Here is a 12,060-nt window from a genome sequence, read left to right as displayed (position 1 = left end):
ATGCCAGTACCCCTGACGTCACTGTGCATGGTGAGGAAGTGGCTTGTAATGATGGCCTGAAGAACGTCAGTCAAGCCAGAAGAGGACCTGCTATTATGACTTCTCTGAAGCTTCATCCCAAAATAGTCAACCATGGGCCAGACTGACCGAAACACTTGTAGCTTTTACAATGGAAATGCCATTCTCTTTGCATTTTTATTGTGACCCATCTGACAGATTGCCAATCTCACCGGGTAGTACGTACCGTATGAGCTATTAGAAAAGAAGTATCACAAGCTGATTCGCCGTTTATACCTTCTGCTTTTTTTCAGATTTAGGTCACATATATTACATTTAGGGCTCATGCACACGAACGTACTGGCTTAGTGCCCATGCTGTGGACCACAAATAGCAGTCCGCAATGCACGGGCACTTTCCGTGTGCACTTCGTATTGCGGTGCGGACCCTTTGACTTTCATAGGTCCACGATCCGCAAGATACGGCCATAAATAGAATTTTTTTTAAATCTTTTTTGCAGTGCGGAGGCACAGACCCAAAAGCCCACGGTAGCACTTCTTAGTGCTTCTGTAGGCTTCCAATCCGTTGGGCAGCATTGCAATGGTATGGCAGCTACATGGAAGCTGATGATTACTTGTTTTTGAGCTTGCTGTCCAGTATTGGGAATTTCCTCTCCGCTGGGAATGTGACAGGTGTTACAGAACTGTATTATTTTACATTTACAAGCCGTAAAGGTGATAACAGAAAATAAAATCATAGTTTTTTAAGTGCCTGATGTTCTAGGAAAGTAGTGTGAAAACCAGGCAGCAATGTGGTACTCTCTCAGGCATAGCAGTTCCTTCAGTACATTTTAGGCAGAGTTCACACATCAGTTGTTTGATCAGTTATTTCCATCAGTGATTGTGAGCTAAAACCAGTAGGGAAGTACCTTCCGTTGTATTTGCGGACCCATTAAAGTTAATAGTTCTGCGTAAGGTCCGCGGAAATAAACGGCTTTGATGCCTCTGCAGCCAATCGCTGGCCGCAGTGGTGACCTGCTCCCCTTGCATCATTTCAATTGGTCTCATGACATAAGAGGAGAAGATCAACTGCAATTGACTTCAGCGCCATCACAGTGGATGTTGACAGAGTGGGATCAAAGCGAGGCGGCTGAGGCCAGTTACCGAAGGACTGGATGTCCATTTAATATGAATAGGGGGTCTCCTGACTCTTCCCCAACAGAAGATGTTGGGGGAGAGAGGGGCCAAGCAGTCAACTTTAAGCAACTGCCTGATCCTTTTGTTCATGGGAAGATAAACCCTACTGTCAAAGTTGTCGTGTCTCACTGCTGCTTTCTCTGTTTTGCTAATTCACAGCAAATGAAAGCTTGACCAAGCCAAGCGGGCATGTGTTTGGGGGGATTGGGAGAGATGCAGTAACAGATATCTCATGAACATGGCCAGTTTATATATTTCAGAATACAGCCCCTGGGTGTCATGGCTGTGTCATGGTCTGGTGGTAGACTGTGACACTTTTGCTGTGCATGCTTGTTGCCGGTGGCAACGTGTAGTTTTTAGCATGTTTACACACTTCCCTTTTAAGGTTATTGTCCCTTCCCATTCTGGTGAGTATGGGGTTAAAGTGTGAGCAAGGTGGAGCTGGGTGTGGGCTCTTAAAGTACTTGGGCTTGGAGCCTGAGGTTGGTGGGACTTCAGCTTCTTGTGGGGCTGAAGTTATGCTGCCATCCTGGACCTTACCATCTGTCCAGTTTGAGGGCTACCTTGTTGGACATAGATTGTCATCCCTTAATCCCTTATGTATCCTCCATGTTCCCTACCTTACCTGTGTTGATATTTGGTGTGGGTTTATGTTCAGGGTGTGGTGTACGTCTTGTTGTAGTTACATGTCTGGTCTTTTGGTGTTGTTCGTCCAGCATGTATGCTAGGCGTTCCCTTGTGTGTTGTGCCTCCGGTGAGGAGGCTCCTGAGTTCCTCGGAGGGGGAACTGCGTTGACCACCTGCCTGCGGAAGTGGGCTCCTGGGTTTCCCGGAGTGGAAACCACTAGTCAGTAGCAATTGTTGTTTCATCCAGTTGTTGTGGTAGGTAAGTGCTGTTGTTCCAGTGTGTGTTGTTTGCGCTGGGTGCTTACCTAACATTCTGGTTTACTGTATGCTACTGTCTGCTCCTTTCTTGTTGCTAGGCCTGCTGGAGACTCCGGTTTATCCGTGTCGTGGATGAACAGGTCGCCTCCTAGCCCTGACATTATTAACAGGGATCTCTAGGGTTAGTAGGGCCCAAGGTTCCGGGTATGGGCCCTCTCACCATTAGGGTTCGCTCATACAGTTAGGAGGTCAGGGCTAGGATTTAGGGATGCGTTAGAAGGTGACCTGCTCCCTTTATTCCTGTTTCCAGGCCTAGTGGCATATCCCACCAACCTACATTGTACGGTGTGAAGTTTCCCCCCACTCCCCACCGTGACACTGGGGCGCTGAGCTGATCACCCCAAGTCCCGGCTCCCCTGGAAAATAGTTAATCTTGCTGGAGGAAGAGTCGGCCAGATATGCATTTTCTCTTAGCAGCAAATGCAATGGAATAAAAGTACACCAGATGAATGCCCATCATTGTAACACAACCCCGCTAGTAGTAGCCGCTGGTTAAGAGGTGATCTGTCCCTTCTGTCTCATTCAGGGGGTCTAGAACAGGGAACCCACCTCTGGGATGGCCATATGCCTTAATAGGGCATATAAACAAGAGGTTGTCTTAATAAGACATCCTCCTTTAATCAATGCATTAAAGGGGCTGTCCAGGATTAGAAAAACATGGGTGCTTTCTGATACTGCAGCTCAGCTCTACTGAAGTCAATGAGGCAGAGCTATAATATCATATGCAACTTGTGGATAGGGGTGGAGCTGTTTTAAAAAGAAAGCAGCCATGGTTTTCTGATCCTGTAAAATCCCTTTAAATGTTATGCAACTTGATCTTATGCTTTATGTTTCAGACTCTACTTTTTCGCAAGATTTTTTGCTTAGTCTAGTTTCACATTTGCTTTTCAGGTCCCTGGCAGGCCGTTCTGGCAGAGAACAGCCTGCCGGAGCTCTCTAGGTCCAGCATAGCCAAATGTTATGGCAATGGCCGCCAATCCCCCCCCCCCCCCCCTCCCTCATTGACTAAAATGGAATCCAGCGGAGATCCGTCCGCTACCTGGCAAATAAGTCAGGAATCATGTGGACAAAAACCACTGCATACAACAGTTTTTGTCCTTCTGAATCCCGTTATATTTGCCTGGTAGCAAACGGATCCCATTATAGCCAATGGAGCCAGCGGGCATTGCAGTAACATCCGGCTGTGCCGGATCCAGAGAGCTCCAGCGGGCTGTTCTCTGCCAGAAACCTGTAACACAAACGTGAAAGAAGCCTTATTTTTAGCAAATACATTTTTTTACTGCTCATATATGAGAATTTTCTACAGTGTATACTGTATAGACAGTTTTCTGTGAACAAGTAAGTTATTATTGTAAATAATAAAATGCCTTATTACATACATGGAAATGTAATCATATTCCTACATTCACACTAGCAGTTTACAATGTAAACCATTTGGTAAGTATTCTTTTATATAAAATAGTTTTCTTTACAGGGGGTTTCTGGTAAAAGCTTCCTTGTCTGTGTATACGAGCAAGAGACTGACCATTATTCCCCCCTGCAGACTATATCTCTAAGTTTCAATTCTCCCTGAGTTGGTGGGTGGGGACTAGCTGCTATCATATCTCCCCATAGACTACACTCAAAGACAGGATATTCTGCTCCCGGTGGTTAGGGACTAGCTGCTAACATATCTCCCCATAGACTACACTCAACGACAGGATATTCTGCTCCTGGTGCTTAGGCAATAGCCACTATGATGTCTCCCCATAGACTACACTCAAAGACAGGATATTCTGCTCCTGATAGTTGTGGACTAGCTGCTATGATGTCTCCCCATAGACCACACTCAAAGACAGGATATTCTTCTCCCTGTCACTAAGAAGCACCACATAGGACATTATACAGAAGTACTGAGCTGTACCCCAAAAGCACTTGGCGTGAGATAGTAGACTTACAATTAGCTGCGCCAGCCTCTGTGTCAGTGTTAGCTGCTTCTTACCCTGCAGCTCACGCCTCTTCTCCCCTCAGCTCTCCATTGACTTCTATGGGCTTATGTAATCTGATCCTTTAGTGAGCAGGCAGTCGATCTTGGTCGCTTCTAAGATATATTACAAACATTCTTACATTCACCTGTACTATAGATTTTTGGAAAGGTGTGTGAAACGACAGTGTTCATTTGAGTCCAGAAGAACCCTTTTAGGTACATATGGAGAATAAAACGTTCATATTGATAAGAAATCTGTTCTCTTGGTTCTGGTGCTATTTTGTACATTTCTCCAGGAGTACCTTATTTACCATTTTACCTCTTTTCAGACAGCTGGAATATCATTATCTCTCTGAATAGGGGTGCTGGACCAGAGCATGCTGGGAAATGTATGCTTTGCTCTCCTTAATCCTATGTGATCTACAACAGATGTAATGCCCAACGTCGGAGAGAAATTCCAGAGCACATACCTAGCAGGCACGGCCATATTCTATTTCCAACCCTACGGTGAACTTGTAATTTTGATTCAATGGTCTTTTTAAACATTCACCATTTTATTGACTTTTAACTGACATTTTTCTCCACTAGTGCATATCACCGAATTAATTTAAGTTAATTCATACATTTTTAGTAGGAATAACAGAGGGACAGAACAACATAGAGTTTTAAGAATATACTGTATTATAGGGAATAGACCTATTTATACAGGTATCCACCTAAGTACAGTATGTAAGCAGCTGCCTCACATACATTTGGCACCATTACTCTTAGGCCTCATTCACACGTTGGTGGTATGTCGATTACAGCATGGTATGTGTTTCATCTGTGACACTGTCTGTGATCCATCCATGTATGATCTGTGTCTCCATGATTTGCAGTCTGTGTGTCATCCATGTTTCATCAACACTGCTAGGTAGGTAGCTTGCAGAGAATCTTCTAGCACAGTCTGTGAAAACCACAAACCAAACATGGATGGGATCCGTGTGGTGTCCAGGGTTTTCATGGACCCATAGATGTGCGTGAGGGATCCGTAATCCCAGACAAAATAGGGCATACCTCTGTGATGTCCCCACAGTCCTATGGAGGGAGATTTATCAAAACTGGTGTAAAGTAGAACTGGCTTAGTTGCCCATAGCAACCAATCAGATTCCACCTTTCATTTTTCCGAGCTACCTTGGAAAATTAAAGGAGGAATCTGATTGGTTGCTATGGGCAACTAAGCCAGTTCTACTTTACACCAGTTTGATAAATCTCCCCCATTGGGTATGTAAAGCGATCAATGAAGAAAACTGATCTGCAGGATTCCAGGGAGGATTTTGGGGTACAGATCAATCATTACCAACCTAAAGGCAGAATTCTCATTTTGTGCCAGGAGATATACATTAGGCCTCATGCACACCGTGTGCATTGTGCAATTTTCTCACTCTCATCAGTAGAACTGCCTATTCCTGGCTGCAAAACGTATAAGAATAGGACGTTCTATAATCTGCAGAACGGCCACACAGATGTGGACTGCACATGGATAGTATCTGTGTTCCAGCCACATTTTTTGCGGACCCATAGGGTCCACGTGCAATCCGCAAAAAATGCAGACCAAAAGTACAGTCGTGTGCATGAGGCCTTAGTATTAGGGCTTGTTCACACGACCATATGGCTTTTTCTGTGTTTTGCGGGCCGTTTTTAACCGATCCGTTTTTTGTTTCAGTAGTGTTTTTGGTTCCATTCTGATTTTCCGTATGGCATATACAGTAATTACATAGAAAAAATTGGGCTGGGCATACATTTTTCAATAGATGGTTCTGCAAAAACGGATACGGAAGACATACGGAGTACATTCCGTATGTGTTCCTTTTTTTTTTTGCGGACCCATTGACTTTAATGGAGCCATGTAACGTGATTTGCGGGCAATAATAGGACATATTCTATCTTTGACCGTAAATACGAAAACGCAGTGCATACGGAGTACATTCAATTTTTTGGCGGAACCATTGAAATTAATGGTTCTGTATACGGACCGTATACGGAACACAAAAAACGTTTGTTTTACCCGCTAACTGGTTGTTTTATGCTACCTTCACACACGACAGATGTTTTGTTTGTTTTTTTGCAGACATTTTCACTACTTAAAATCAGTTCCAATCATCTGAATCCAGTTCTTTCAAACAAAACAACCACATTCAGATAAATGGAGCTGACTTTCAGCCACAGAAATTTTTGCACCCACATGTGCTGGCTGGGAAGACACCTTCACAGTGGTTTTATATGATTGGTCCGCCGGCTTGGTAAATTCAAAATTGTAATTAAAAGGACCTTGCTGAAAAGCCATGTACTTGCCATGTCACAAGGACATTATGTGCTTTGTAGAGAAAAGACTTCCTAGTCTTTTATATTGTATCTAAAACCCTTGAATGCCAGACTAAGTGACATTGTTGTTGGCCTGGCTGGCGGTAAAGGGTAACATTTCGCTGAAAAACAGAAGGGCTTTTGAGAACTGCGTTTAGATCCTACCTGTGTGCATTGTACTGTACTATAATGTACATAATTGCAGGTCACTTACTGAGACATTGTGGGTATGGTTTTGATGTATTCACTTACGCTGTAATAAAAAAGACATATCTCAGAAACCGAGACTCCATATTTAATGAATGAGTGACTACAATTACCGTTTTATGTTTTATTTTCAACAGAACATATAATACATAAGGGGAATTTATCACAATGGTATTATTTAAAGTCTGCGTTGGCATACTTCGCCCCAAATTTATCAAATGGTGCACAATAGTTAAATTTAGAGCATCTTTAAACAACGCTTTTGTCTGGAAACACTACTCCAGTGGGTTTTTTTTGCCACCCCCTTACTGGAGTGCTTATGTGACTCTTTTTTGCAACTTTTTAAACAAGTCACCATGATAAATCTGGAGTGAAACTAATTAACATATCAACCATGTCAGTTTTCCCACCCACTTTCCAAAACTGGAGCGAGGGATGTAAAAATAATATTTTTTGCGCAAAGAATCCCAAAAAGTCGCAAAGCGCAGTTGAGTCACATTATTATGACCACCAGCTAATATCCAGAGTAACCGCCATCTGCAGCACGGACAGCAGCAGACGTAACTCAATCAGGTTCTCATAGGTTGTCACAGGTATCTGGAGCCCTGGTGACTGCAGTTCATCCTGCAGCTTGTGGAAAGTGCGTGGGGGAGGATCCATAGAGCGAGCACAACAATCAAAGTGGTCCCATAGATGATCAATTGGGTTAATGTCTGGGGAATTAGAAAGCCAGGATCTTCCAATCCATGTTGGTCATTTCTAGCCCTGTGACAAGTCACATTGTCTTGAGAAAAGATCCCATCCACCTGATCTGCAAGGATCGATTCATACCCAAATCAGTTGAGAGTGCCTGCCACATGGATGAGTGGGTCCAGAGAATGCCACAAAAACATTCCCCAGACCATAACGCTGCCACCACCAGCTTCTGTTCTTTCAGCAAAGGTTGCAGGGTGTTTGTTCTCTGAGGTTTCTCACCTGACACACCAACATCCAACCATTTGATGAAGCAGAAAACATGACTCAACAGAGAAGGCAACCTTCTGCCAATTACCAGAGGTCCAATTCCAATACTGCCATGAAAATGGAAGCCTTTTCTGCTGATACAACTTCATTAGCAGAGGTGCAGTGACCATCTGCTTCAGAGCCTCATAGTGTTCGCTGAACTGTTTTAGACACACGTCTGGTAGCTCCTGATTCATTTTGGCGGTGAGCTGCTCCACTGTAGTGTGTCGGTCCCCCTTGTGCACTTTTGTAGCCAACGTTCATCTCTCACATCAAAGGCAATTGCTGCTCCGCTGCAACCACGTCACTTAGAGGTAGGTGACAAAGTTATAGGTAGGTGGAGCGTCCTTAAAAACGATTTTAGGGATTTAGAGTACAAGGACCTCAAAGGTAGTGTTTTCCAAAATACTGCCTGTACCACGAGCCACACAAGAAAGGCCGCAGAAGATTAGGGAGGTTAACAAGTGGCTCAAGAACTGGTGAAGGAAGGAGGGGATTGGGTTCCTGGAGAACTAGGCCGACTTCTCTGTTGGATACAGGCTCTATCGTAGGGATGGGCTACACCTCAATGGGGAAGGGGCAGCTGTGTTGGGGGAGAAGATGGCTAGAAGGTTGGAGGAGCGTTTAAACTAGGGACTGGGGGGTAGAGATGGCCTTGCGGTTCGCCCGGAGGTCATTTTGCGGCGAACTTTGCGTGTTCGCAATTCGCCGAACATATGGAGATATTTGCGCCCGCCATATTCTTTTACATTGTGAAGAACTTTGACCCATGACACATCGATCAGGTGGTACAGGACAATCACATGAGCGTCTAGACTACTTGTGGGCTCTTACGCTGAGGTCACTTCCAGATGAGCTTGTGAGTCTTCCTGTTCAGATGTGCAGCATCCCTACCACAGACCTGGGATATCCCTTGCCCCTTAGGAGGTGTCTACGAAATATGTCCCTCTTAAAGAGCAAGTAATCGTGACGCCAGTTGCAGTTAAGCAACGAGCACATGGAGTCCCCTTTGTAGATGGTAGTGTGGGTACCCAGGTGTAGGATTGCCAGAGTGGTGTAGAGTGGCCTACAGTCTCTCTGAAGGTGTTATAGGCATGTGTCACGGTGCTCCTACCTGGATATCCTTGGATCCCAGACGTGGTGGTCCAAAGCAGTGCAAAAAGGGATGAATAACTTGGATGATGAAGGGAGTAGAATAAATGGAGTCCAGACTTTGTATTAACATAGAACACAACTTTACTTGGCATAAACTGTATTAAACATTTTCCAAACGGTATCTTGGTCATTAGCAGGTATTGGCTTTACTCTGGCAGGCAAACACTTCTGCAACAATCTCAGCTCTGCTATACTGTAGCTTTCTCAGCTCTGCTATGTTGGCTGGAGTAAATATGAGCTTTTCCTCTTCTGCTGGAACTTAGTTTAGCTGTAGTCTGTCTCTAACTGTATCTTGGGTCCTAGGAACTTCTTCCTGCCAACAAGCTCTCTTAGCTTGGAGTTTAAGGCAATGCAAGCCCAGGAGGGGATAAGCAACAATGGAGAACTTTTGCAGGCAGGGCCTGCAGGCTCAGCAGAGCAGCCAGTGCTCTGCTGGCCAGTACACAACCTTCCCTTTGGAAGGGTAAGCTAGACACTGACTCACTAACACTAAACTTCTCCCTCTCTAGAGAGGGCTGGAAGGAACAGAAAGGTTCCTCTCCAGGGAAACATCTCTGCATAGATTTGCTGACACCTACTGGTGAACCAGGCAATTGCATGAACATGAACAGTTACACAAGAATACATATGCACATTATTCAGGGATGACATAAAATACATTTGGATGACAAAAGTTAGCATATTAGAGATAGTAGCAAGGTGCAAAAGAGTGGTAATGGCACTCTGGGTCATTACAGATGCATGATGTAAATACAGCTGAACATTTGGAAGCGACCTCAGCCTTGTGGCATATCTTCAGTGAAAGCAGACCATGCAACTGCTGGTGCCTGGGAGGAGCTGGGCCTGGTGATAAACTTCTCTTTTCTTACTCTTCCTGATGTAAAAAACACAGAATTTTTATGCAGCCACCACTAGGGAGAGCTCAGTGCAAACAGATGATTACAGTAACTGTACAAAATTCCTATGCAGTGAGCTCCCTCTTTTTTTTTAGCTTTCTACCGTATTTTTCGCCCCATAAGACGATCGGCTGCGATGTATGCGAGAGCGGGGAGGGACTGGGAGGAGGAGCTGGGGGCCGGCAATTGCGGCGGGGCGGTCCAGTCACTGTACTCCCACCACTCCAGTGCTGCAGTATACAAATATAAAATGTCTCATTTAATTAAAAGTGATTACACATGCCCCCCCACTCCTAATATTACCGTACATCCTAACCGCTTCTGTAGAATGCAGGCAGGCCGGGCGGATGGCAGCGTAACTCCCTGATGTTACGTGCCTGCGCCGACTACTTTATGAATGAAGCAGTTAGAGAGAAGCTGTTAGGATGTACGGTAATATTAGGAGTGAGGGGGCATGTGTAATCACTTTTAATTGAATGAGACATTTTATATTTGTATACTGCAGCACTGGAGCGGTGGGGGCGGGGATCTGTGGATGACAGTTTTATGGGGAACATCTGTGGATGGCACTGTAAAGGGGTGGAGGGTCTGTGGATGACACTGTTATGGGCTGGGGGGTCTGTGGATGGCATTGTTATGGGGTGGGGGGGTCTGTGGATGGCACATATATAACAGTGCCACCCACAGATCCCCCATAACAGTGCCACCCATAGATCCCCCCTGTAACAGTGCCACCCACAGATCCCCCTGTAACAGTGCCACCCACAGATCCCCCCTGTAACAGTGCCATCCACAGATCCCCCTGTAACAGTGCCATCCATAGATCCCCCCTGTAACAGTGCCAGACACAGATACCCCCTGTAACAGTGTCAGCCACAGATCCCCCCCATAACAGTGTCAGTCACAGATCCCCCCCATAACAGTGTCAGTCACAGATCCCCCCATAACAGTGTCAGTCACAGATCCCCCCATAACAAGGCATCATCCGCAGATCCCCACATAACAGTGCGTCATCCGCAGATCCTCCCATAACAGTGCGTCATCCACAGATGCCCCCATAACAGTGCGTCATCCACATATCCCCCATAACAGTGCCATCCCCAGATCCCCCCATAACAGTGTCCTTTTAGTTGAATGAGACATTTTATATTTGTATACTGCAGCACTGGAGCGGCGGGGGGATCTGTGGATGACAGTTTTATGGGGAACATCTGTGGATGGCACTGTTAAGGGGTTGGGGGTCTGTGGATGGCACTGTTATGGGCTGGGGGGTCTGTGGATGGCATTGTTATGGGGTGCGGGGTCTGTGGATGGCACATATATAACAGTGCCACCCTCAGATCCCCCATAACAGTGCCACCCACAGATCCCCCCTGTAACAGTGCCACCCACAGATCCCCCCTGTAACAGTGCCACCCACAGATCCCCCTGTAACAGTGCCATCCACAGATCCCCCCTGTAACAGTGCCACCCACAGATTCCCCCTGTAACAGTGCCTCCCACAGATCCCCCTGTAACAGTGCCATCCACAGATCCCCCCTGTAACAGTGCCATCCACAGATCCCCCCTGTAACAGTGCCTCCCACAGATCCCCCTGTAACAGTGCCATCCACAGATCCCCCCTGTAACAGTGCCATCCACAGATCCCCCCTGTAACAGTGCCAGCCACAGATCCCCTCTGTAACAGTGTCAGCCACAGATCCTCCCATAACAATGCGTCCTCCACAGATCCCCACATAACAGTGTGTCATCCGCAGATCCCCCCATAACAGTGCCATCCCCAGATCCCCCATAACAGTTTCCTTCACAGATCCCCCCCATAACAGTGCCATCCACAGATCCCCAGTAATAGTGCCATCCACAGACCACCATTAGTTCCAAACCCACCTAAAGCACACCTTTTGGTTAAAAAAAAAGGTTTTTTATTATTTTCCTCCCCAAAAACCTAGGTGCGTCTTATGGGCCGGTGCGTCTTATAGTGCGAAAAATACGGTACTTGTCTATTGCTTATATAGTAGTAATGTATTCTGCAGTGCTGTACTCAGATCCTTTAGGTCTCCTTTAATTTTTTTATATAGTGTATATTATACCGCATTGTAAAACTACTTTTTGCCCTGCCCTGTATATTAAATATACTGTATTTCTTTACTTATGTGGATCATAAGCAATCATTTTCCATGAGGTTGCAAACTATTACAAGTGTCATCACTGAGGCATAAATAAGGCGCTTCACACCCCATTGAGGTCAGATGACCCGGATAGTTAAATCCAGATGAATTGCTGTGTGTACATGTGTTATGTGACAGCTAATAACTTTAACCACTGCCTATTCCAAGCCTTGCACTGCCACATT

Source organism: Bufo gargarizans, chromosome 3 (assembly GCF_014858855.1).
Source record: "Bufo gargarizans isolate SCDJY-AF-19 chromosome 3, ASM1485885v1, whole genome shotgun sequence".
Classification (NCBI taxonomy): domain Eukaryota; kingdom Metazoa; phylum Chordata; class Amphibia; order Anura; family Bufonidae; genus Bufo; species Bufo gargarizans.
The sequence above is the reverse complement of the archived record's forward strand: the minus strand, read 5'-3'. Positions refer to the sequence as shown.